General features: G+C 37.3%; 1 protein-coding gene across 33 annotated transcripts in view; it reads left to right on the forward strand.

The window, feature by feature from the left end:
• The first annotated feature begins 19,517 nt into the window (after window positions 1-19,517).
• GULP1 (GULP PTB domain containing engulfment adaptor 1) overlaps window positions 19,518-26,090 on the forward strand; it is a 320,008-nt gene continuing 313,435 nt past the window's right edge. For 14 of the 33 annotated variants that reach the window (XM_031936468.1, XM_031936477.1, XM_031936474.1 and 11 more), the window contains exon 1: window positions 19,518-22,205. The gene's annotated coding sequence lies outside the window, so the exon portion shown is untranslated. Of the gene's footprint in view, window positions 23,219-24,225; window positions 24,421-26,090 lie in introns of all 33 variants that reach the window. The other 19 variants (XR_004229212.1, XM_031936464.1, XM_031936469.1 and 16 more) reach the window with 7 other exon arrangements.

Genomic DNA, 26,090 nt, shown 5'->3' on the forward strand with positions numbered 1-26,090 from the left:
CAAAAAAAAAAAAAAAAAAAAAAAAAGATAGAGAATGCTGCAAATCTAAGACAGTATTTAAATGGAGAAGGTTAATATATGATTAAAAAAAAAAAAAAAAAAGAGTTCCAGAAAAAGAACAGAGATATACAGGGTAAGATGATAAATAAAATTATATTCCATGTAATTGATAAGCTGATCCCAAATTTAAATGGAAAAGCAGTCTAATCTAGACTGTCAAGACAAACTTGTAGAAAAGTAGAATAAACAAGAGGAGGAGAAGATGAGCTTAAAAAGGAATAAAAAACCTGTAATCCCAGCACTTTGGGAGGCCGAGGTGGGCGGATCACGAGGTCAGGAGGTCGAGACCATCCAAGCTAACACAGTGAAACCCCGTCTTTACTAAAAATACAAAAAAAAATTAGCCAGGCATGGTGGCGGGCGCCTGTAGTCCCAGCTACTCGGGAGCTGAGGCAAGAGAAGGGTGTGAACCCGGGGAGTGGAGCTTACAGTGAGCTGAGATCATGCCACTGAGCTCCAGCCTGGGCAACAGAGCTAGACTCTGTCTCAAAAAAAATAAATAAATAAAAAAAGAAAGAAAAAAAGGTATAACAAAGAAAAAGTAGAATTTTAAAATAGAAAAGGAAGAAGAGAAATAAAAACAGGAGATTTAAATTTAAAGATAAGTTTATAGTAATTAAAACAGTGTAGTATTGATAAATGAAAAAAATAATCAAACAATATAACAGAATACACAGAAACAGATCCACAAATATGACACTGTAGTATGTAAGTTACAGGGAATTACATGCTAGTGGAGAGGAAGTGACTCCACTTAATGGCACTAGAATAATTAGGTATCCAAATGAATAAAAAGAAAATTTAGACTCTCATTTCAGGTCAGACACAAAAATTCACTCCAGGTAGGCTAACACAGAACTTTAAGGCATTTAAAACTGTTTGTATGTTTTAATTTTTTTAAGTTGCTAAAAGATACAGCATGGAAAATCTATTTTCTACCAAAACTTTTTTATATGCATGCTTGCTTTTCTTCTGTTTTTAAATTATAAACTAGTTATTAAAATTATACATTCTGGCCAGGCGCGGTGGCTCGAGCCTGTAATCCCAGCACTTGGGAGGCTGAGACGGGCGGATCACGAGGTCAGGAGATCGAGACTATCCTGGCTAACGCTGTGAAATCCTGTCTATACTAAAACAAAAAAACTAGCCGGGCGAGGTGGCGGGCGCCTGTAGTCCCAGCTACTCGGGAGGCTGAGGCAGGAGAATGGTGTAAACCCGGGAGGCGGAGCTTGTAGTGAGCTGAGATCCGGCCACTGCACTCCAGCTTGGGCGACAGAGCGAGACTCCGTCTCAAAAAAAAAAATTATACATTCTAAAATTCTCCACTTTTAAATTAATTGAGTAACTTTTTTTCATTATTCAACATTTAAAATATCAAATAAGAATAGCTTACATGTGTTGGTTACAGCTATAACTCTTTAAACTTTTTCAAATGATTCATTGGATAATATATTTATGTTTTAAAATTTTTTCTTTCTTTCACTATCATTCTCATGTAGGAGGTCAGATGCAGCACTGGAGGCAGAACTCAGACACCAGACCAAATTGAGGACTAGCTAAAATACAGCCAGGGAAGAAGTAGCTCTCCATAAGACATATATGCCAGTGTGCCATGCCAGTTCACTGCCATTGCAACACCTGGAAGTTACTGCCCCTTTCCATGGCAATGACCTGGAGATCTGGAAGTCACCAGCCCTTTCCTAGAAATTTCTGTATAATCCACCTCTTAGTTTGCATATAATTAAAAGTGGATATAAATATGACTACAGAACTGCCATTGAGCTGCTACTGTGAGCACACTGCCTACAGGGTAGCTCTGCTCTACAAGGAGCAGTATCTCTGCTGCTGCTGTACATTGCCACTTCAATAAAAGTTCCTGTTTAACACCACCAGCTTGTCCCTGAATTCTTTCCTATATGAAGCCAGGACCCTCCCTAGCTAAGCCTCAATTCTGGGACTAGCCTTTGGATATATTCTTTAAGAACACCCTGAAATCTTCATATAAATACCTGCATCTTCCTCTCATCCCTGGTCTTCACAAATAAATCTCTTTTTATGATCTCCTTGTGAGCTTCTTTGCTATTTTCAAATACCATGTATTTTGATTATCTGTTGCTGTAAACAATCTCCCCCAAAACTGAGTGGATTAAAACAATAATTATTTAATTATCACTTAAAATACTCTCGGTAAGACATTTGAACAAGGCACAGTGGATTTGGATGGTCTCAGTGTTATATGATGTCTGCTGGGCAGAATTAATACATGATTTGCCAGGCCAGTGCAAAAAGAAGAAGTTGGACTTGTTCATAAATTATTAAGTATTTCAATTTAGTGATAGCGGACCATTAAACCAAGCACAGAAACCTTAAAGCATGGGAGCCTTCCGTGTAACTGCTCAGGTCACACATCTATAAAGCCTGCCCTTCTGTTGATCATAAAACATTCACAATGGCTTTTACATCACATGCCTGATACCCCAGATAGGATGGTTCAAAAAACTGGAGGCTCGTTAGCATGGCTTAACTTGAATCATATGTCTGGGGATTGTGTCCTTACTGTCGGCTGGGTTTCTTGGTTCTGCTATACAGCTGTAGGACATTTTCCTCTCCACACGGCATCCCCACCAGACCTGTCACCCTAGTTGAGGCTTCTCATATTCTGGATACTTGGTTCTAAGAGGAAGAAAGTGAAAGCTACCTGTACTTTTTAAATCTGCACTTAGAAGTTCTCTGCATTTTATGAGGTAAAGCACTTCACAAAGACAGCCAAGATTCAAGGAGAGGGTAAATAAACTACCTATAGATGTGCAAAGCAGAAAAGTGATGTGAAAGAGAAGGACTTTGGGGGACTATCATGTTACTTGCCCAATATGAGATATGAGAAGTACTATCAAAAAAATAGTCACAGAGCTCAGCATTTGAATGTAGATCTGTTTCATTTCAACGTCCACATTCTTTCCACTACTACAAACTTTCTCTCAAGAATTAGGGGCTAGATTTTATTTTAAGAATCAAATCAGGCTGGGAGCGGTGGTTCACGCCTGTAATCCCAGCACTTTGGGAGGCTGAGGTGGGTGGATCACAAGGTCAGGAGTTTGAGACCAGCCAGGCCAATACGGTGAAACACCGTCACTACTAAAAATACAAAAATTAGCGGACATGGTGGCACTCCCCTGTAGTCCCAACTATTCAGGAGGCCGAGGCAAGAGAATTGCTTGAACCCGGGAGATGGAGGTTGCAGTGAGCTGAGATCTACCACTGCACTGCAGCCTGGGTGACAGAGAGGAACTTCATCTTAAAAAAAAGAATTAAATCAGAATATAAAGGCACATTGTTATGCATTTTTTTTTTTCAGAATCACAGTATACAAAACATATACACACCAAATTTAGTTAATGTGCAATGACCTGACATTTTCAACTGGAATGATAAGAATTTTTTTTTTTTTTTTTTTTTTGAGGCAGAGTTTCACTCTTCTTAACCCAGGGTGGAGTGCAATGGCACAATCTCAGCCCACTGCAACCTCCGTCTCCCAGGTTCAAGCAATTCTCCTGCCTCAGCCTCCCAAGTAGCTGAGATTACAGGCAAGCACCACCACACCCACCTAATTTTGCATTTTAGTAGAAATGGGGTTTCTCCATGTTGGTCAGGTTGGTCTTGAACTCCTGACCTCAGGTGAATTGCCTGCCTTGGCCTCCCAAAGTGCTGGGATTACAGGCATGAGACACCATGCCCGGCAGAACTATAAGAATTTATCCATAACTTGACTAAGAAGGAAATGGTGTATCCCCATGAATGGGCCAAGGGAAATCTTCCCTTTCACCTTCTGAAGCTTCACTGAAAATCAGTGAACAAAAGGCAGATTTAGAGGAGAAAGGACATACAAATTTATTAATGTGCAAATAAGGCAGACAAAAGAACGTTAGATAACAACTTCATCCTGTACTTTGGGAAAGACAAAGGATTGAGGACAGAAGTGGAGATGATGCTCAGAGAGATCTTGAGGCCCGTTCCTCAGTTCAGCATGTCAAAGCACTGTATTTTGGGGTAGCAGTTTCTGAGCCCCAACAACCCCTAATTTCTGAACTAAAAGTGAGAAACATTGCTTTCATAATAGTGATTTCTGTAAAATTATAATAACATTATAATATCTCTATAATTTTTCACTTAAATAATATAACCTAGAAATTAGAAAACTATGGTAAATTAAAAAGAAGAAAAATTGTATAAAATTTAGGAAGTGCAGACAATTAACAAACATTTAAATAATTTTGATTTCTACCACCCAGACTATCCACTAATAACATTCTATGCATACCTTGCATTACTTTTTTTGTCACCACCATTGTAAACATAGTATAAAAATTAAGGTTAGAAACATATCTATTATATTAATCAGTATCACCTTCCCCCTTACTTAAATTACACTCTTTTTCTATATCATTATGTTTATTTGCAATTCCTTTCTCATTTATCTATGATTTCCATGTACTGGCCAAACATTACCTGTTTTAATATAGGCATTAAAAGAAAAGACCTCGTTTCCAGTTTTAGAGTAAATTATGGTTCTAGAGTCAAATTATTTGGTGGTTGATGGAACATAGAATATGAAACAGTAAAGGAAGCAGCATTATCTGAAATAGAAGAAAAGAAAGGGAAACCTACTATCCCACATGTCTAAAACAATATTGCTGGTTTTTAAGTTGTTTCTTCCCAAATATTAACAACATCATAACTTTCTTGAAAGTAAAAACAAAAAAAAAAAAAACAAAAAGAACTATGTATCCATAGTTTACCTGTGGGTCTAAAATAATTAATGGTTCATTGAAAATTTTGAAATTAATAGTTAAAATTACAATTATAACTTATGTTTATAGTTGAGACATCACTTTTTTGCCTTCAATAATATTTTTCTTTTTTGTTTTCCTGAGATTTTGGAATTTGAAATTAAAGTAGAATTCTGATTAACTTTCAAACCAAAATTGAAATCTTTTAAAACATAAAACTCCTAATACAGTGTGATAGGATGCCTCCAATTTAATGTCTCTTGACTATTTTCCACTGCTACTCATATAAACTAATGTTTCAATAAGGCTCTGTGAAAACGATGTCTAACAGAAAAATTGTATTTATAGAACAGAGAGTTTTCAGATTTTTCTGTGTGTCAATACATGCTGTATGTCCTTAAACATACCCTGTATAAGTTCCAAGTGGAGTTACACTCTGTCATAACAACCAGTCCAATTTTCCATTATATAAAAAAAGTTAATTATGTGGCTATATTCTGAAGCAAACGTAAATGAGATGTGTAGCTCTATGAGAATTATTTCTCACTTATGACATCTAGGTCTTATATTCCACATGGCGGATTTCATGAGCTTTTTATATTGTATAAATTTTGTACACAGATGAATCCCTGTGACAGAAAATTGTCAAATGTGTTTTCTCCTTGGAAACTCACTTCATCATTGTTAAAATCTCAATAAACAAAACTACAATGCTTTTTAATTTCTCAACCCATCACGCAAACCTTAGAAAAACCATTGTTATTATTACTGTATAATCTACAAATATAATTATTTCTAATCTTTAAGAATTTGCATAATGGAATTTTTAATGAGACTTTTCTGGCTGTCCTGTTGTGCTGAAAACCCAAAACGAAAAATAAAGAGGAGCTATGCTGGTATTTTCTAAAGAGAGCCACCCGCAGAAATCAAAGAACTAGTTCCTACCCCTACTTTAGACAGGGAGATGATTGGGAATGGGGAAAGCAGCACTGTAGTCCTCAGCCTTTTGGAGGTGTGATGCAAGTTTTTGGTTTTGTTTGTTGAGACGGGGTCTCGCTCTGTCCCACGGGCTGGAGTGCAGTGAGGCTCTCTCAGATCACTGCAACCTTCGCCTTCAGGGTTCAAACAATTCTCCCGCCTCCACCTCGCGAGTTTTGTGTTTTTTGTAGAGATAGCGTCTGGCAATGTGGCCCAGGCTGGTCTCCAACTCCTGGACTCAAGCGATCTGCCCGCTCGACCTCCCAAAGTGAGGGGATGACAGGCTCAGCCACCACTCCCAGCAAGGAGGTGTAATATTTATAGAGAGATTTTGTTTCTATTCCATTGGGAAGATGGAGCATTCCTTCTTCTGTGAATAGGGTGCTCTCTCTGTTACTCCTAACTCCTCAGTAAGGTGGCAGGTATGGAGTCTCCTGGCTATCCACAGAACCAAGGCAGCTACATCTGCTGTTCCTAAAATCCCACAGTTAGACCCTTTTTTATTTGTTTATTTGGGATAAGAAAATTGTTTTAGATTATCACTCTTCTCTATTCTGATTCTTGGAATTAGTTCTGCCAACCTTGCTTTCAGTATGCCAAACTCAGCTTTAGAAATTCCAAACAAAATGTTTTTTTCTCTCAATAAAGCCAATCATTTGGAAATCAAAAGCACTTTAATTTTGAAGCTATTGTTTGCAGTTTGGGCTTCTGAAAGCCTAATTAGGAGCTCAAAAGCCAGAATGCCTGCAACTGTATGTGTATACAGAGTACAGAAGGAAATATTTTTACCAGAACAATGGGTACAAGGAAGCATGTAAAACAGTACCTTATTTAATACCATAAATACCTGGACTGGTACAACTGACTCACAGAGCTCTGGAGCGGCATAACCAAAACTCAGACCCCATTGTTCTGCCTTCAGCCCAGATGTTTGTTTGTTTGTCTGGTGATTGTGTTCTATGTCAGTACATTACTTCTCTCAAACATGATCTCTAACTCCTTGTTTTAGACTTGTCGATACCAGTGATGTAAGTGGCTTAGTACTCATTTTTATGACAGAAACTATTATATCAATTTAAAATGTAATCATTTTTGTAAACGGAATATTTTCATATTACTAAAAACCAATATTGAAACTGAAAGCTATAGAAAAGATCGCAATATAATTGTAATCGGAAGACTTTCAGTAAACAAACTAAATAAATAGGTTAAAACTCCCCTCTGCCTTTTGTTAGTGGTATACAGTCTGCAAAAATTAACCTCCTTTCCATAAAAATGAAACTAATAATGCTTACCAGAAAAAAATTCACATTTGTAAGGTACTTTTGACAACAGTCTGGCTAACAGAAACTAATTTTTTAAACTAATACAAAATAGAATATTCTGAAAAAGAATCCCAAATTTGTAAAAAGTCACTTACTTTGACTTTTGTTTTTAAGTGTATATTTAAATACTGTCTCAATTTAAAGATTTACTATACAAATAAATATTTTTCCATAGTAGTAAAAATAATAAGTTGTAATACTCAACTTATTAAAATTGTAATCTCTACTACTCTTAAACATTATTTGAAGTAGATGATGACACAATATTGTTCAAGCATCCATGTGAAAATTCAAGGATTGTACTAACAGACACACACAAAAACCAGATTCCTACATGTATACTTCACTTGAAGAAGACATTTTAATGTTAGTATCATAAAAACAAATTATGCTTTGCCTAACGGCATCTAAGAAGTTTTTGATGTCTGAGCATTATGTAAATGAGTTTTCTAAATATCTATTGTGGGTTTTCCTATTTATTTTAATGTCAAATTGGATTTCATGATCCCAGCAGGGAACTGAAGTTTTTAAGCCTGTAAACCATAACCATTTTTTATTTTATTTAATTCTTCCATTACATAAAATGACATATACAACTACTTTCAAGTATGTGTGTTTCTGTATCTTTGTATATTCTTTCTGTTTCCAATAACTGTAAAATTTATTTAAAAGTGATAAAACATATTCAAAATGTCAATACGTCCTAGGCTTCCTTAAATGTAGTAAATTCCAAACATTTATATTGATTAAAACCCCTCTATCATTAAAGAGATGTATATTTAAAAAAATGCAATTTAAACAAAGACAAGTCTGGAGTCTTACAAAATATTAGTTAAAATGCACTGAATACCTTTAAGTCTCTAGGTATACTTTCCATCTTTCTTTATCCTGCTCTGTTCTACAAAAGACTGACCCATAGAAACTATATCCAATTGTTTCATTGCCTTCAAATTTTCTATTGGTTTTGGTCAATGGGTACCCCAGCCGGAAATGGGAATGTGAGAAGAGAATGATATCAGCACATTTTCCCTGTTCTCTTACTATCTGATTGTCATTTGATTGTGCTCCTTTACTGAAGGTCACAATTTCTGTCGGGACTTCTTTTCCATATAATTATCCTCTCTGGGTTCTGGTAACCATTCTCTCTCTTTTCCTTGCCCTTCAAGGGTAGAGGTGGCAATAGTTTCCCTGAATATTACCCTGTGAGGATAACTGTATTTCTTAAACCCTGCCTGCACCTTTATAAATAATCTTCTTGTTAATTTTTTCTCAAATTATCTGGTTTGGAATGAGCCATTTCACAGAGTTTCTCACGGACCTTTCTAAACCTTTGTATCGATTAGTATTTTTGGTGCTCAGGGAATCTTTAATGTTTTGTACCTAAACACAAAGGTTAACACATTGTTAGTTTGTCATAAGTAGCATGTCTAAATTGCCATTATTTATGCATTTCTCTTTAACATCTACATAATATCTAGAAAATCTCTCTTTAACATATAAGCTTTCTTAATATCAACATAATATTGCATTATTTAGACTCCAAGTTGTTCACTTATAACTGGAATGTTCTTCTACTATTTATCTTTCCACTTTTCTGGAATTTCTTCAACAACTGACCTCACTCCCATGACGTTAAATTTCCTAACAGCTAGGATTAAATACTGACTTAGAATAATTAAAAGGGTGGTATTTCTGAATAAATATAACTTTAGGATTATAGATAAGATAGGTCCCTTGAGATACCTAGACTTCTTTAATTTCCAGCAAACTAGTAAAGATTATGAAAATATACATTGTAAGACTGCGAAGGTAGCTAGACAAAAGCAGTGTCCAACAAATCTAGATTTTTTTCCATAATCATGACACTAACTGTTCTAAGTAGCCAGAAGTACTGAAAATCCTAATAACACGGAATTTAAGGTACTCAAACATGTTAATGGGTTATGACCAGAGCTGAAAATTCACTTTGAAAAATCAGAGCTGTAAGACCCTCTCCCTGGTATATTCTCTTAATACAATGTAAAAATCACATCACTCTAAAGTTTGTCATTTCTACACCCTTTTGTATTTAGCAGATCAGACACCTGATAATAAGTTTGATATAAGAGAATCCAACTCCCTTCATTGGCCTTTCTTACCTCCAATCTCACATAGCTTCAGTATCTTCTCTTAAATGGTCACCAGAGTGCTTTTTCGAAAACAAAATTGTCCATAATAAGACTTGCAGTAGATACCATTCCCTATAAAGTTCGAGACCCTGATCCAATGCTCCCCAACACACTAAGCTATTTTAATTTCTTCATATTCTCTTGCTATTTCAAGTTTCTTAGGCTTTGATCATGTCATTTCCTCTGCCATAAATGTTTCTCCCTTTCTTGTCTACCTGCTATACACAGGATCACCTTTCAAAATTCAGCTCGCATTTTGACAACATGACTGCTTTCTAAATTGTTACTCTATCTTGCCCACAATGAAGAAATATATATCTGTTTTAGTGCCTAACCACATTTATTTATAATTTTATTTATTACATTGTGTTTCCTTCTACTGAACTGTGAGCTCCTTAAGGGTAAAGGCTGTACTTATTCATCGTCATCTCTCCTACACTAGCTCAGTGCCTGACATTAGAAACACAGTACTGAATGCTGAATGAATGGTGATAGAACTTCTGGGGCAGGTCTCATCTCCATCACTCTTGCTCCCTAAATGTACGTGTAGTCTAGTTCATTGAGCAGACATTATTTTAAGATTTGAACTAAGCTAAAAGGTGACTGTAGATGAAGGAAAAGAAATGCTTCTTCCTGGCTGGGCGCGGTGGCTCAAGCCTGTAATCCCAGCACTTTGGGAGGCCGAGACGGGTGGATCACGAGGTCAGGAGATGGAGACCATCCTGACTAACACAGTGAAACCCTGGCTCTACTAAAAAATACAAAAAAAAAAACTAGCCGGGCGAGGTGGCGGGCACCTGTAGTCTCAGCTACTCGGGAGGCTGAGGCAGGAGAATGGCCTAAACCCGGGAGGCGGAGCTTGCAGTGAGCTGAAATCCGGCTGCTGCACTCCAGCCCGGGCGGCAGACAGAGACTCCGTCCCAAAAAAAAAAAAAAGAAATGCTTCTTCCTTACAAAAGAATTCCAATTTATATATGTAAATTATATTTAATATATAAATTATATACATTTTTATATATTTAATATATAAATTATATACATTTTTATATATTTTATATATAAATTATGTATATTTATATATATATAAATTGTTAGGGGATATATGTAAATCTTGTAGGCAATGTCTACCAATACATGTTACAACTAGTGGGTAAAAGTTTAAGGAGAAACAGCATACTTGTATTGTCTCAAAGTATCTCTCCCCAAATATTGATTAATTACCAAGGGAAAATAGTGACTTTACATTGAAGAAACCTGTCAGACACCATCTATACCGACTTACCATTATTCGTGTGAACTCATATCAATGTCACATACCCCAATATGATGCAATGAGGACACTTTACTTTTGTGAAAATTTTCCCCAAAACTCATAACCCCAGTTTAACCATGAGAAAACAGCAGACAACGTTGATGTGTGGGACTTTCAACGAGATACTAAACCATCACCCTTCAAAAGTGTCAGTCATGAAAGACAAGGAAAGATCAAGGAACTGTCACAAATTAGAAGAGATTAAGAGACATAAATGCTATGTGGAATTCTGGAATAGAAAAAGGGCATTGATAGAAAAACTGGAGATATCTTCTAGAAGAAAATCTAGGAAACACTATTTTGGACAGTGGCCTTGAGAAAATTTATGAGTAAGTCCTCAAAAGCAATTGTAACAAAAACAGAAATTGACAAGTGGGACCTAATTAACTAAAGAGTTTCTGCACAGCAAAAGAAACTATCAGCAGGGGAAACAGACAACCTAAAGAATGGGAGAAAATATGCTCAAACTGTGAATCCAACAAACATCTAATATCCAGAATCTGTAAAGAACTTAAACAATTGAACAAGTAACAACCAAATAACTTTATTAAAAATGAGCAAAAGACATGAACAGACACTTCTCAAAAGAAGACATACAAGTGCCCAACAAACATGAAAAGCTGCTTCACATCACTAATCATCAGAGAAATCCAAACCAAAAGTACAATGAGATACCATCTCATACCAGTCAGAATGGCTAGATTAAAAGGTAAAAAAAAAACAGAGGTTGGCAAGGCTAGAAAGAAAAAGTAATGTTTATACATTGTTGAGGGGAATGTAAATTAGTCCAGCTACTGTGGAAAGCAGTTTGAAGCTTTCTCAAAGGACTTAGAACTACCACTTGATCCAGCACTCCCTTTACTTGGTATATATCCAAAAGAAAACAAATAATTTTACCAAAAAGACACACAAACTCGTATGTTTATCGTAGCACTATTCGCAATAGCAAAAACATGGAATCAACTTAATTGCACGTTGGTAGTGGATTTGATAAAGAAAATGTGGTACATATACACTGTAAAATACTATACAGACAAAAAAGAATGAAATTATGTCCCAACATGAGTGCAGCTGAAAGCCATTATCCTAAGCAAATTAACGCAGGAACAGAATACTGAAATACAGCATGTTCTCACTTATAAGTGGAAGGTAAACATTGGGTACTCATGGACATAAAGATGGCAGCAATAGACACTGAGGACAACTAAAAAGGTGAGGGAGACAAGGGCTGAAAAACTAACTGTTGTGTACTATGCTCACTCAGTACCTGGGTGATGAGATCATTTGTACCCCAAACCTCATCATCACACAATATACCCAGGTAATACACTCAATATACCAAAACCTGTACATGTACCCCCAAATCTAAAAGAAAGGTTGAAAAAGAAAAAGAAAAACTGGGGCTATCTGAATGAATTCTGTAGGTTGGTTAAAGAATAAAAATAAGCATATAAACATCATTATTCTTTCTAGACAAAAATAACACCAAAAATACTTTTATTTTATCCAAGAAAAATCTAATATAGTTTAATTTTAGCCAAAGCTATTGTTTTCCTTTTATTTTGACCCATATTGATTCAATTTCATGAAAACCTCCACTAACATATCAAAAGTTTTGATAGTTTTACTTGTTTCCATGAAAAGCCATTATTTATTTTATACTTACTTGCCAGATTATGCTAAGTGCTTTACATTTATTAACTCAATTAATCTTGACAACTGCTTCAAAAATAAGAAAACTAATATTAAAGTAGAGTGACACAGTTTGGCTCTGTGTTCCCACCCAAATCTCATGTTGAATTGTAATTCCCAGTGTTGGGGAAGGGACCCAGTGGGAGGTGATTGGATCATGGGGGCAGATTTTCCCCTTGCTATTCTCCTGGTAGCCAGTGGGTTATCAGGAGATCTGGTTGTTTCAAAGTGAGTAGCACTTCCCCATTTGCTCTCTATTGCTCTGCCATGGGAAGACGTGCTCACTTCCCCTTCTCCCTCCAGCATGATTGTAAGTTTCCCGAGGCCTCCCAGCCATGAGTCCTGTACAGTCTGTGGAACTCTGAGTCAATTAAACCTCTTTTCTTCATAAATTACCCAGTGTCAGGTAGTTCTTTATAGCAATGTGAGAATGAACTAATATAGAGAAGAAAGTGACTTGTCCAAGATTTCACAGTCAGTAAGGGGTAGAGAATACATTCTAACCATGACTTTGGACTCCAAAGCACATGCTTTAAAGCTTTATCCTAAGCTTCACCCTTCAAAACTCAACAGCCTGAAGTTCACTTTTATAAGAAATATCTGAAGCTTAATTCAGTAAATACAATTTAAACCATTACAGCTTTCTTGACACTTTAAGAACTGTCTTATAAATCTATAAAATTGTTGATTTACATTTCACTAGTTCTCTCCCAAACTCATGGCACTCTACAAAAATATTTCAATGAAAAAATTTTAATTTTTTTCAAGATATATTATACTCTTCACTTGTATAATGTACAGATTTCCAAACAGAATACTGCATTTTAGGTAAGGGTGTTCATTTAAAAGTCCTTAGCAATTCATTTTTATGTGGAAAATGGATGATCTTCACCTGCACTCTCAGTATATGTGAAAGATTTGTATAACTTCGAAATTGCTTCTGGAGGGTTTCATTTTTGAAACTGAACAACAGTCTTCTGCAGTCACACCCTCTGAAAACCTGCCAATTTCCATTGAACTGATAGCACTTTATCTGTGTGTATTCTCAGATTGCTGAGCTAGAGAGACTGTTGATGCACAACCAGCATGGCAAGTCTCTGTTCTAACAACTCTTGCCACAGACTGCCTTTTACAGGAAAGCCACTCTCAGAATTATTTTAGCCCTGTTATGGAAAAGATACTCATTGAGAGAACGTCTTTTGTTGTTCGGTTGTGATAGGCGCTAATGTCCCCTTTGCGTTTTAAAGCATGATGACATTTTCTCAAATCACATTATGTCAGGCCCAAGCGTATAGGTGCCTTGCTTAGCTTTGCTTTTTTGTTAAGCCCTATCAGCAAGCCTGAGTAAATTCTGATAAAGGATTTTGAAGAGAGTTAATAAATTTGCATTCTAGTGAAAGATTGCAAATTATAATTTTCAAATAAAAAGTTTCCTTTGTCAAAAATCATTTTAGACAATTTATTTTTACTCTATTAAGAAAATAAGACCCTAATTCTATTTGCAATAAAATATCTTTCTTCTATTTTTTATTTTAAGTATGTGAGTCTTCAAATGAAAAAAATATCTTCTTATCACAGCACTTTTTCAAGCAAGTAAAACTGCTTCAAGCAAATTTTCTAGGCCTGAAAACTCTGTGGCAGACGAGCATACCTTGGGAGACTATTCCTGGACATTAGGTCGGGCCTTTCCATGAAGCTGAGTGTTAGCTCCCGTCTCTTGGTCATGGCTGGACTCCATATAAGGATATATAATTCACCATAATCTAGAGTGCACGAGAACTGGAACAAGAAGCAGAAACATGACCCTTGATTAAGATCTGTGCTTTCTCTCATTATTTGTGTTAAGTAGGGGTCTTCAGTTCCAAGTATTATTTGTGTCCTGTAATTGTTGTAGAAAAATGGCCCTTTCACTCTTAGCAACAACACGGAACTTAAGAAGTGATAATTTAATAGATTGGAGGGTAAAAATATAATATGAATGGGTGCAGAGTCAGGTCTTTTCAAGTTGAAAAAGCATCCTTTTTCAGAATCAGAAGAAAATATTGAATAATGAAGTTAATTCAAGTAAATTGATACATGAGTTGAACACACTTCTAACAGAAGACTTGTGGTCAAAGGTAGGAAATAGGAAGTTGTGACAAGGAAACTTAACAGAATGGATCCAAAGCTCATTTGGAAAAATAATCTTGAGAGAATAGTGATGAAACCTTTGAAAAGGGTATAAAATAATAAAGGAGAATTTGCCCCAGTAGATATTTTAAACAATGATAGTTTGAGATAATTAATAATGTTCTATTGCAGAAATACACTGACCATTAAATGGGAAAGGACTACCATTAGCCCACATGATGCCCAGTTCTTTCCAAGGAAGCTCTGCAGGTGCTTGGCTAGAAGCCGAAGATGCCTTTGTAGTTAGAAAAGATATCCCTTTCTTCTTGCTTGCAAGCTCCATTGGCTTGGCTGGTGAAAGAACTTGGCTAGATTTTATTCTGCACTGGGCCTTTTTTAGGTGTCTTACTGCATTTTGCATGCTGTTTGACCACATCTGGAAGTTCTGATTGAACAGACCCTGTTTTATATCTAAGTTAACATATGACAAAAATTACTGCTAAAAATCACTGGGCAAAGAATGGATCTATTCAATATGTGGTGTTGGACACCTAGGTCATTATTCTGGGGGAAACAAAAGCCCTATCTTTAGACTTCACATCAGAATAAATTGAAAAACAAAAACTACAAAATACTAGAAGAAAATATTGCTAATTAGTTTGGGTGAAATGTCATTATATTTTTTAAAAACTCAAGAAATCATAAAAAGATTACTTTAAAGAAATTCTACATAGTTTTAAAATACAACAAAATAATTTAATTATTTTAATTAAGTTAATAAGACAAATACCCTGTTTTTTAGCTAGAGGTTAATATATTTACTACACATGGAACCTTTAAAAATCAATAAGAAAAAGAAAAAATATATGAAACCATAGAGAAAGGAGAAAAATGTACAAAATATATAAATAGCCACCTCACAAAAGAAAATATAAATAGTTATTAACTTCATGAAAACTTATTCAGTTTTATTAACAGTGGAAGTAATAAAAATTAAAGCGATTGAGCTGCTAATTTTTCACTAAGATTACTTGAAAATTTAAGTGTTTGGAGAAAAAAAAAAATAAGGGCCAAGATGGAATAGTTTACATGATATCATTTAGGTAAATGAAAAATGCATATGAAAATAAATATTTTGAAAGAATACTTACAAAAAAAGGTACACCTTAAACACATTAAAGTACACATTACATTAAGTACTTGTGCTGGGTCAGTGAACGGGAGGAAATGAAAATAAAAGTACATATTTAATGAACTTGTTTGTATTTGTTTATGTTTTCAGAGCTCCCCTCAACAAAGAAAAAGCACATATTTAAATAAAATCCTCAAGGGGCCTTGTAGGCTAATGATGTGCCAAACACCAAGAAGTATGCATAGCACAGCCATCTGCACCTGAGTACATTATAGTCTACATAGGCAACATATGTCATAAATAAAACACAAGTACCACATGTTGAAGAAATGACACTGACCTACATTGCTCAAGGGAATGTACGTTTTTATAAACTTTTCAGATTTTGTTTGGCAATATGTATTTAAACCATTAGAAGGGGCCAAGTAACATAAGCATCTGCACTGATATAAGGGTGGGGGTATTGCAGTGGCCCAGAGATGGGTGAGGAGGCCCAAGTACAATGAAAAGGGTGTTCCAGTGGAGAAATAGCCTGGTGTGGTAATTGGAACCCATGCGAGATGCAAAGGAAATCCGTGTAGAGAGAAGCCTGACACTGTGTGCTAGAGCCCTAGGTGAGGGAAGAGAGCACAGGAGGGCTGTCAATCTTGAGGTGTTAAGAATCTGAGCAGGATGATGAGGATGTTCCTGCAGAAGGAGTGACCTGGGCACATAGGAAAGGGGACTGTGACAGCCATGGGAGATTGGGTATGGACAAGGACATTGATTAATTAAGAAAATATATTAAGGATAATGACAGTGGAAGCCAGATTTTTACAAGAGGAGAAGGGGGCTACAAATATAAAAAGTAGTATTGTACTACAATTGAAGCTAAATGTTTGAACTCGTGGCTTTCAAGATAGACAAATGATGATAGATAGAGATGATAGATAGAGATGTTGATACATAGATGATAGGTGATAGCTAAGCAGATAGATTAGCAGAAAGATGTAAATATGTACAAGCGCATACATGCATATATTCCCTGGCTTTGGTTACTGAGAGCGCCTAAACAAAGGAAAAAAACCTAACAGCAATAAACATAGCTACTGGAGCTCAGATTCCAAATACCATCCTTCACTAAAAAGAAACAAATTTCTTGGAGAAATGACTGATTCCTAGGCTGGGGCTGGGGAAATACAAAATGAGACTTGAACACCTTTTTGTGCCCCAAATTGAGAAAATGCTCACAGAATGCTAGATACACGGCAAAGGGATATGGAATTTAGCTTGAAACAGCGTCTGGCCAAATCTGAGATAATTTAAGTGTCAAAAATAAATCATCATAGAAACAGATTATACCTATGCAAGTAAAATAGGAAGCCATGTATCAATACTAATATAAGTAAACAAACAAAGAAATTGGAAGTTTGATGAGAAATGAAGTATTTGCCCAGTTTCAAGTGCCTCCCCAGGAAATATGGACCAATTATGGTTGGAAGGCAGTTATACTCACTACTATACCACCAATGCCACCAATATGGACCAATTATAAAGAGAGAGAGGTTAATGTTACAGAGGAGAAGTCTGACAATCAAGTGAGGATCATTAGTAATAGGAAAAAATCAAAACTGGGTACAACTTATTAGAATTGTTTTTTAAAAAAGAATATAGTATCATACTTCTGTTTTTTCATCAGCCAAAATACATTAGCTGACTCTAATGATAAATTACATTTTTGCCAGGTAAGTAGTAAACTATTCACAAAACTATCAACATCATGAAAGTCAAAGAGACATGATAACTGCATGCAACTGTGATCCCAAACTGGATCCTGCTGTTATAAAGAACATTGTTGGAGTAATTGGAGAAGCCTGAATAGGACATGAGAATTAAATGTAGAAATCTATGAATGTTAATTTCTTGAGTTTTGATGTTTTACCTTCTTTATGGAGAAGATCTGTGTTTTAAGGAAGTCCACAAAGGATTTGGGAAGGATGAAGTATCATGATGGCAAGTTACACTAAAATGGTTCAGGTAAAAATAAAAATAAATCTTTGTACTCTATCTGTAACTTTTCTATAATGTGAGATTATTTTCAAAATAATAAAAAGCCTATACTCTAACTTGATAATCTACTTGTATTTATTCTAAGGAAATAACTGTAAGGGATAGGCACAATATGTGAACAGATGACATACAAAATACATATGTAAAAATGGCCATCATTTCTGTTTGTAATAGCAAAAATTCATTAATAAACACTGGCAGGGAAAAAAGCCCATGCTATATTGTTAAAAAGTAGTAGTATGGGCCGGGCGTGGTGTCTCACGCCTGTAATCCCAGCACTCTGAGGGGCTGAGGCGGGCGGATGACGAGATCAGGAGATGGAGACCATCCTGGCTAAGGTGAAACCCTCTACTAAAAATACAGGAAAAAAAAAAAAAAAAAATTAGCCGGGTCTGGTGGCGCGGCCTCTGTGTAGTCCCAGCTACTTGGGAGGCTGAGGCAGGAAAATGGCGTGAACCCGCGAGGCGGAGCTTCCAGTGAGCCGAGATCGCACCACTGCACTCCAGCCTGGGCGAGAGAGCCAGACTCTGTCTCAAGAGAAAAAAGAAAGTAGTAGTATGTACGTTACAGTTCCACATGAAAAAAATGGAAAGAAAATTGTTAATGGAAAGAAAATTGTTAAATGGCTGTGGGTGCTGAGTAATGCCCTTCCTCTACTCCTGGTTTCCATGCAAAAATATTCTACTGGTTAAGAGGACTGGTCTTTACTCGTCCTTGGAGAGATGTTATGACATTTGGTAGATAAACTTAGGAATAAACTTGGGAAGAATTGCTGGGCATGCCAGGCTCAGCTACCTTTCTCTCTCTTTCATTCTTTGGAATAGAACTCAAAAAACAATTTAAATCCTTTTTCAAAGGCACTGTCTCCTTTCAAGTTAGAAGGAGGCCAGGAACTACGTGAGTGAGGCTGCTGTTTCTGTTCTTTGGTTTTGGATCTACCAATTCAAATCCGTTATCTGTCAATAATAGAATAATATTTTGCTCTCATTTTTAACTTTTTTTGGTCAATTTATAACCCACCCAGGCATAAAGAAGGGATACTATTTACCTGAGTCTCTCAGAGCCCTCAACAAATCTTGGAGCATAGAGAAAATGTGAGCAATGGGTACTCTTGGTGATGGGAATACAGGTGATATTTATTTCCCTTTTGCAGTTGCCCTCCTATTTTTTCTTTTTTTTTTTTTTTCCAATGGTCATGTTTCATGTTCTTAATCAAGAAGATCAAAATAAAGCAATTCTTTCAGAATGACAGATAAAATGATAGAGGTTTGAAGGTAAATGTAACACAATAACTTTGGAACCTAGAGCCCCCTAGGAACTCATAGGATATTTGGTCACTGTTACACATGACAAACAGAAACATGTCCCCCTTTCAAATCACATGACTCAAATTTGGATTTCAATCTTGGTTTTCATTACAGTTTTTAAAAAGTTGTCAAATACTTTAAATGTTGGTTTTGCAGAAATATAGGGGTAAACAACCAGCATATTTTTGTGTGCTTTTGCAATAATCAGAAATAAAATTGTTTTTCTTAAGATAAGTAACAGGTATTTTTTTGTCTTAGCCAAGGTTCCCTTAGTCAGGTTAAGAGGAACCTAATTCTGGTTTGAGCAAGAAAATTAATTTTAAAATTATTGGAAAGCTGCTGAGTTTCCATCATGGTCTATATGCACCTATGATGAATGTGAAGAACTTTCAAATGGAAATCTGAGGTATTTGCAATAGGTAAAATTAGGCGTATTTCTCATCATAGTGCCCTGCCAGGCTTCTGCAACCCTTTTCTTGGGCATCTCCCTTCTTCACTTCCTGGGGCACGCTATAAATTTGTTTTAAAATCTTGTTCCATTTAGTTTTATTGTTTTTAAAAACTTGGTTCTGACACTCTTGAGATTTTTATACCTCTGAGCCATTTCACAAAGCAGATCATATCAAAAGTCAGGTTATAAAAATTACAAAGCAATAGCAAGTTTGAAGGCTTTAAACAGTGGGAAAAAATATAAAAATGAGTAATCATTAGCACTGTATGTAACGATTGGAAAAAGACAGTTATGAAGACTCATCTGTCTTCATTTATCCATTCAAGATGGATATGCTTTGTAGCTATATATATATATAATCTCTTTAGGATCTTCCAAATCTCATGGATAGGAAAGATAGATCTCTAAAGAGTCTATGATATGCCTTTAGGAAACTGAGGATGAGGCCGGAGTAGTAAATAATTCCTACTTAGAAGGAGGATATAGGGTCTCATCTCTGAGAACATGGGAGTTAGTTATGTAAATAAGTTCAGATGATTTTCAACATTGCGTATGGTAAGGAATAATTTTTTAAAAAGACCTTCTTACAGGTACTAGAGGCAAATGAATGAGAAATAAATACATGCTATGGGATTTTCCATTATTTCACAGGATGGAAAGTTTGATCTCTGTAGCCTGATTTGTTCTTTGGCCCTGAACTTGTTCAAGTTGAATTGTGAGTCCTGAACACTGATCTAGTTGTTCTCAAACTAGGATCAGCCAACCGTAGTGGTATGTTGATGTATTCTTGGGAGTTGAGAGTTCTTTATTATAATCTTTTAATATTATGGCTAAAACATGCAAAATATGTATCTGTAAATATATAATGTAAGCATGGATTTGTTTATCTCATCAACCACCTTATTCCTAAATACTGGACTACCATTTGTTTTATTTTTATAATCACATTGATACCAAGTGATCATCTAAATGACATTATTTAATTTTTAATGATTGTTCATAAATTCAATGCTTAAGAGTTATTTACAGAAAAAACAACTAGCATTTGTCCTCAATTATTAATATAATTATTTTTATGTGTGCTTGACTGTTGTGATAAAGGGAAAAACAGTTAAAAGAGGACCCTGGACAAATTATTAAGAGGACTAATTTCTGATATTAGCTTTAGTACCTCCAAACTATGAGATTTGGGGAAAGTCACTCAAGAGCCCTAGACTTCAATTACCTTGTATTTAAAATAACAGAGTTCAGCTGGAACTAGTTAATCTGTAAACAAATAGTTTCCATTTCAAAAATTGTGAAGTGATGCCTTTTTAAATGGAAAAAGCATTAGGGAGAAGAAAACTGATTCAGTTACAGGGTCTTTGGGGGAAAATTTCTAGCACCACCCTCTCTCCTAATAACAGTAAAACATGGTAGGATATAAGAACCAAATATTTATTGAGTATTTTCTCTGTGCCTATCACGACTCTATTTTAACTCCTGTAAATGTGACTGTGACTCCGTGAGCTAGATTATATAATTCCTGTTAGCAGTTGTAATTGATAGGCACAGAAAGCCTAAGGATGGAGTTTGGAATGTAATCTGGTCTGACTCTAAGCCCTGGATCCATTGTAATACATTATAACTGCAAGCTTTGCAAAATGCCTTTTTCCTTTTCTCATCTATTTTCACACTCAAACTAAAATTTAGTAAACTAAATTCTGAGCAGCACCAAGAATTTTAGTAAAGGTCCTCTCATCCTTTAAGAACTTCTTATACGAGGATACTCCTCTTCGCCCGCTTTCCCATACAGAACTCTATTAAAGGTCAATAAGAATGGGCTGTTGTTTTTTTCCCTCAAATCCTATACAGAAGTCCTTAATTCCAGGATAAGCATCTGAATGGAGCAAATTAGTATGGTCTGGGAGTCAAGGCAATTTTCACGTGTGTGTATGTGAGTGTCTGTGTGTGTCTGTTTTAAGGCATAACAAAGTCCAGAGATTAAGGCCGAGTTAAAAAACAAATGAGGACAAACCATTCTGCTGAGGTGCGGCCAGAGCAGCAGCAACTGTCTGCTTTCTTGATAAAGGCTGTGAAGACGGCACGTTTTACTCTTATTCGTGTATTTCTTTTGACACGTTCCCCCTCTATGAAGCCTCAGAGGTGTTTTAAAATTGTGTTAGGAAACACAGAGCTAAGAAAAGGCAAATGATCCTGTTCTAGTGTCTCAGGGACGAGGCTGGAAAGGAAACGCCGCGCGAGTGGGGTGGGAGCGGGGGCCTGTGGTTTTGCTTCTGTCCGGGCTAAAGGCTGAGTAAGGTAGGGCCCCTCCTTCTGCAGATGGGTTTCTCCCTCATTCCACCCTCTACCCACCTCCGGTTCTGCGTGCACGCGCGGGATAGCCCAGTGGGCCCACAGATAACGACCATCGGAGATTAATGCAGGAAAGTCAGCGAGCTCGAACACAGGCGTCCCGTGTGGAAGTGTCCAAGGAGACCGCCAGAAGTGCGCAAGCCGGAGTCTGTGAGACTTTCCTTCTCACCGAGAGGGGGAGCCCCGCGTTCCCGGCCGGGAGCGACCCGGAGTCCCGGGCCCCGCGTCCCAGCTGCCGCCAGACCCAGTTTTGGATTCAGCGGATTAGGAAGAGGAGGGAGGGGGGAGAGCGCGCGAAGAGGGAGGGGACCGAAGCTGGAGGGTCCCGAGTCCAGCGCCGTGTTGACGTAGAGAAACTTTCCCTCTCGGCCTCGGAGACGGCGCCCCGGCTGTGCTGGAGCGGAGATCGCCAGGCTCGGAGGACCCGGCAGCTCTTCACGCCCCTGCCCGAAGCCTGACCTGACTGCATCTCTCAGTGAGGTACGGAGATTTATCTGGGCTCTTCCCTGGCTGCGAGCCCGGCTCCCTCCAGGTAGCGTGGAATCGCTTAGAAACTGATACCCTGAGGGGCAGCGGGGGTGGACAGCTCCGGCCACCAGTGCCCGGGAAGGAGGGCGCGGGGCTGCGCGTAGCCGCTGCCCGGCAGGTTGTGAAAAATTAGGACAGCTAACGGCTCAGGGAGTCGTCCAGCACGAAAGGAGGCTAAGACCTGTTGACGCCTGCTATGGCAGCGCTTGAGGAATGACGGGGGGAGTCCAGCGAGTTCGGGGCCGCAGCGGTCTCCGGGCTCCAGAAGCCTCCTTAGCCTTTTGTGGTAACTTTGGTCCTGTGGCGGGGGGCCAGTGGGCAGGAGCTGCAGGGAGGCGGTGGGGCAACCGTGGATCAGTCCGGCTGAGGGTGCGTGGATCAGACTGGGCTGAGCAGGCAAGTCATCGTCGGGTCACAGCCGGGCGACCCAAGAGCGAACTTCCAGGGCAGCCTCCCTTTTGTTGGTGCAGGGAGAGAATGTGGGCATGGGGGCGGGGAGGCGCGAAGCTCTAAGGCCGGGCCGCGGATACTTTAAAGCCCAGAGCTGGGAGGGCCCAAAAGGAAGGGGCGGCGTCCACATGGTTACCCTTTTGCCGCGCGGGTCAAGTAGCTGCTTCTGGAGGGCGCAAGGCTTGGCGGGGGTGATGAACCCTTGGGTTCTCGCTCCGACTGCTAAATTCGCTTGGCGGGTCCAGCTTCTCGTGGCCTCACTCACTACACGGATCAGAATCGGGAGCAGTCAGTTCTTTCTATTCTGCAGCTCCAGCGGCTGCCGCGCTGACTTCCCTGTGTGCGGGAGGGAACTCTGGGCAGGCTGGTTTTCTTGGAATGTGTTTACGATGTTGAATGGGACTTGAACAGGAAGCTGGACGCTGCAGCTGGAACTAGCGTGCCAAGGTAGAGTAAGGAAGACTTAGCTGGTGTTGGGCTTGGCGGGTCCACTTGGTACGTTGGGCAAACTCCAAGTAAGTGAGGACTGGCAGTCAAGGTACCCCTCCCTGGGTCCTAGTATTGTTTCCCAGCTGAGCTCCCTTTACTCTCATTTGCAATCAGACATTTTACATGCACTATTTCAATCTGCAAGTTTGACAAAATATAATGCAATTTGGAAGGATTTAATAAATTTATTTTGTGCCTGCTTTTAAAATATGTTACACCAACATTTGAGAATAAAAAGTTACGGAGAATGTTCAAGTCTTGACTCAATTCTAGGACTAGCAGGAGACCACAATACTGATGATTTTGTGTCTGTAGTACAAAATGGGTGCTTAGGTGCTTAACGTAAGGGAGATTATTAGACAGAGTGAATTTGAGGAAGTAGAAAACTGAGAGGAATTGGAAATTCTTCAGATTTGCAAATTACTCCCTTTCTCTCTCAGTCTTTCCCTTTTCCCCTCATATGAACAAGTAGCCTTGCTGGAAAACCCACAAAGTGGAAGAGTGCAGTCGCTGGTGACTACAAGCTTTGCTGGAAACAGCAAACAGGCTAAGGTACTGCCCCACTGCATAATTAAAGGTCTCCTTGAGCTGTCCAGGAGTGTTTTCCAAGTTTTTACGACTGACAAGGAAAAAAAAGAGAGGAACCTGGCCGGCAGCCAAACTAGACTGAGCTCAGTAGCCAGGCATGAAAGAGAGTTGCAAGGGATAATTGGAAAAGGGCTGTCGGTTGTACTTGGGGTTTCAACAAGAGGTTTCTTTTGCAATGAGAATTTTTAGGTGGCTAAGATCAGTCTTTTTGGCAAAACAATAAACTAAACATAGAGTGCAGTTGGATATGACTGAGGAAATTACAAAAAGGACTCCAGGAGCAAAGTCTGAACTTTATCAGTGTTGCAGTGGAATAGCTGGGGGCCTGATGCTGTTTGTGCTGATCATACTTTGCAAATGCCCACACTTTGTTGCTATTTGTCTCCTTGGACGGGATTTGCTGCAACTTCAATTCCTTGACTTTGGCCTTACTTTGTTTTCATAGCAGCAAGAATTGAAGACTTAGGGCTTTGAGCAGATGGTTTTCTACCTAAATTGAATAATTCAATTAGATATTCTCAACTAGCATGGATTTGAGTCATGGAATTAAAGTAGAAAACATATCCAGCATGACTTCTTTGTGCTTGTCAAAAGTGATCCTGATAAACAGATCTTGCTGTTTCATGTGAAGAAGTAGAAGGTGAGATGGTCTCAGTATTTCACACATTTGCCCTTTACTGCTTCCTAATTCCAAACCAGCCAGAAACTCAAAACCTTCTCAGACTCTTCTTTATGTATTAAAGTTATGTTTCATCTCTTTTTTTTTTTTTTTTCTTCAGAGAAGTGGGTTGTAGGTTTACTATTGTGGGCTTAGGGGTTAAATGGTTGAAAACAAACAAACAAACAAACTCATGTGTTTTATATTTCCTCTGTATTTAAGAGTTTGAGATTGTGAATATTAGCCTGCTGTCTGAGACTCACTTTGTGAATCACCCTCAGCCAAATGTTTTCTCTGACTATGATTTCAGATTTTCCACTTGCAAAGTAAAGAAACTTTCCTTTACATAATTACAAGATTATTGTGAGAATTAAAGAGATGAAATAATGTTAATAGGCTTTTTGACATAAAGGTCATAGGATTTCTGACTCAGCTGACTCAGTTGAGTTTATGGGGATAAAATAGGAATACTTCTATGTTGAATACCCAGGTAATAATGACATATTTGGATCTAATTTATAAAAATTACCACTTTTACATTTTAATCATAGCTTTAATTTAATCATAAATTTTAATTTTTGAGGATATAGGGGAGATTTTGTTATGATTAAGGCTGAGTCATTTTCTCAAACAGAAAAGAACAATTAACAAATTCATTTATTTTTATTTCAGTTTATATTTATACACAAGACCAGTTATTTTTAAATTGCAGCTTAATTTTACCTTTATGAGAAATTACCAAGTATATTCACAGAACGTGGCTCTCTTCTCAGAAATAATACTTGAGAGGCTGAAATATATTTATGACATACAGACAGACTTTCTTTTCTCAGTGGCCACAATAATTTTCTTAAGAATTTGGAGGATAGATTTTGGAGCTATTCATTAATAAATCCAGCCAATGTTTGTTGTATGCATATCATGCATCATCAGGCCTTTATTCCAATCAGCACCGAACTTCTCAGCTCTGTGATTTCTGTGCATGTTATTTTACTTCTTAAACATTTTACCAACATATCATTTATTGTCTGTATTTCTGTCTATAATTTATGAACCTGTTCATTGTTGATTCATTATGATAATTGTGAAATATTTACTTTTTAGTGTGACATGTCAATTAGTAAAATATACTACCTATTTTTATGGTTCATTGTATTGTGCTACAGTCATGGATGTTTAACTTAACTCTTTTTCGGGTGAACAGATCAATTTATTAGAGAAAACAGAATAAGTATAGATGAATTGTTTAAAGGATAGTCTTTTGCTAAAATACCTAGTCATAGCTGTTATTTTTAGACTTTATGTTATCATTAATAGTGAATCTGTAAAAAGCATGAGTATATGGGATATAGTAGGTGGGTTGAATTTATACTCAAACTTACACTATGGGTATCCTTGAACTGTTCAAGGATATATTAGGGTAATTTTAATATAAAATGTCAAATTTTACCTTTCATTTTAAATTAGAAATTCTTAAAATTCTTATCTCCATTGATGAATGGTAGGTGATTTAAATTTTACTTAGCAAGGTGATGTATTTGTGATTCAATCTGTGATATTGCAATTTGTTTTCTAAAACCGCTAAAGGGTAAAAAAAGTTATTTTATTTCAATATGATAATGAATTCAAAGATAGTTACAGAAGCTAACTGC

This window comes from Piliocolobus tephrosceles, chromosome 11 (assembly GCF_002776525.5).
Source record: "Piliocolobus tephrosceles isolate RC106 chromosome 11, ASM277652v3, whole genome shotgun sequence".
NCBI classification, from domain to species: Eukaryota; Metazoa; Chordata; class Mammalia; order Primates; family Cercopithecidae; genus Piliocolobus; species Piliocolobus tephrosceles.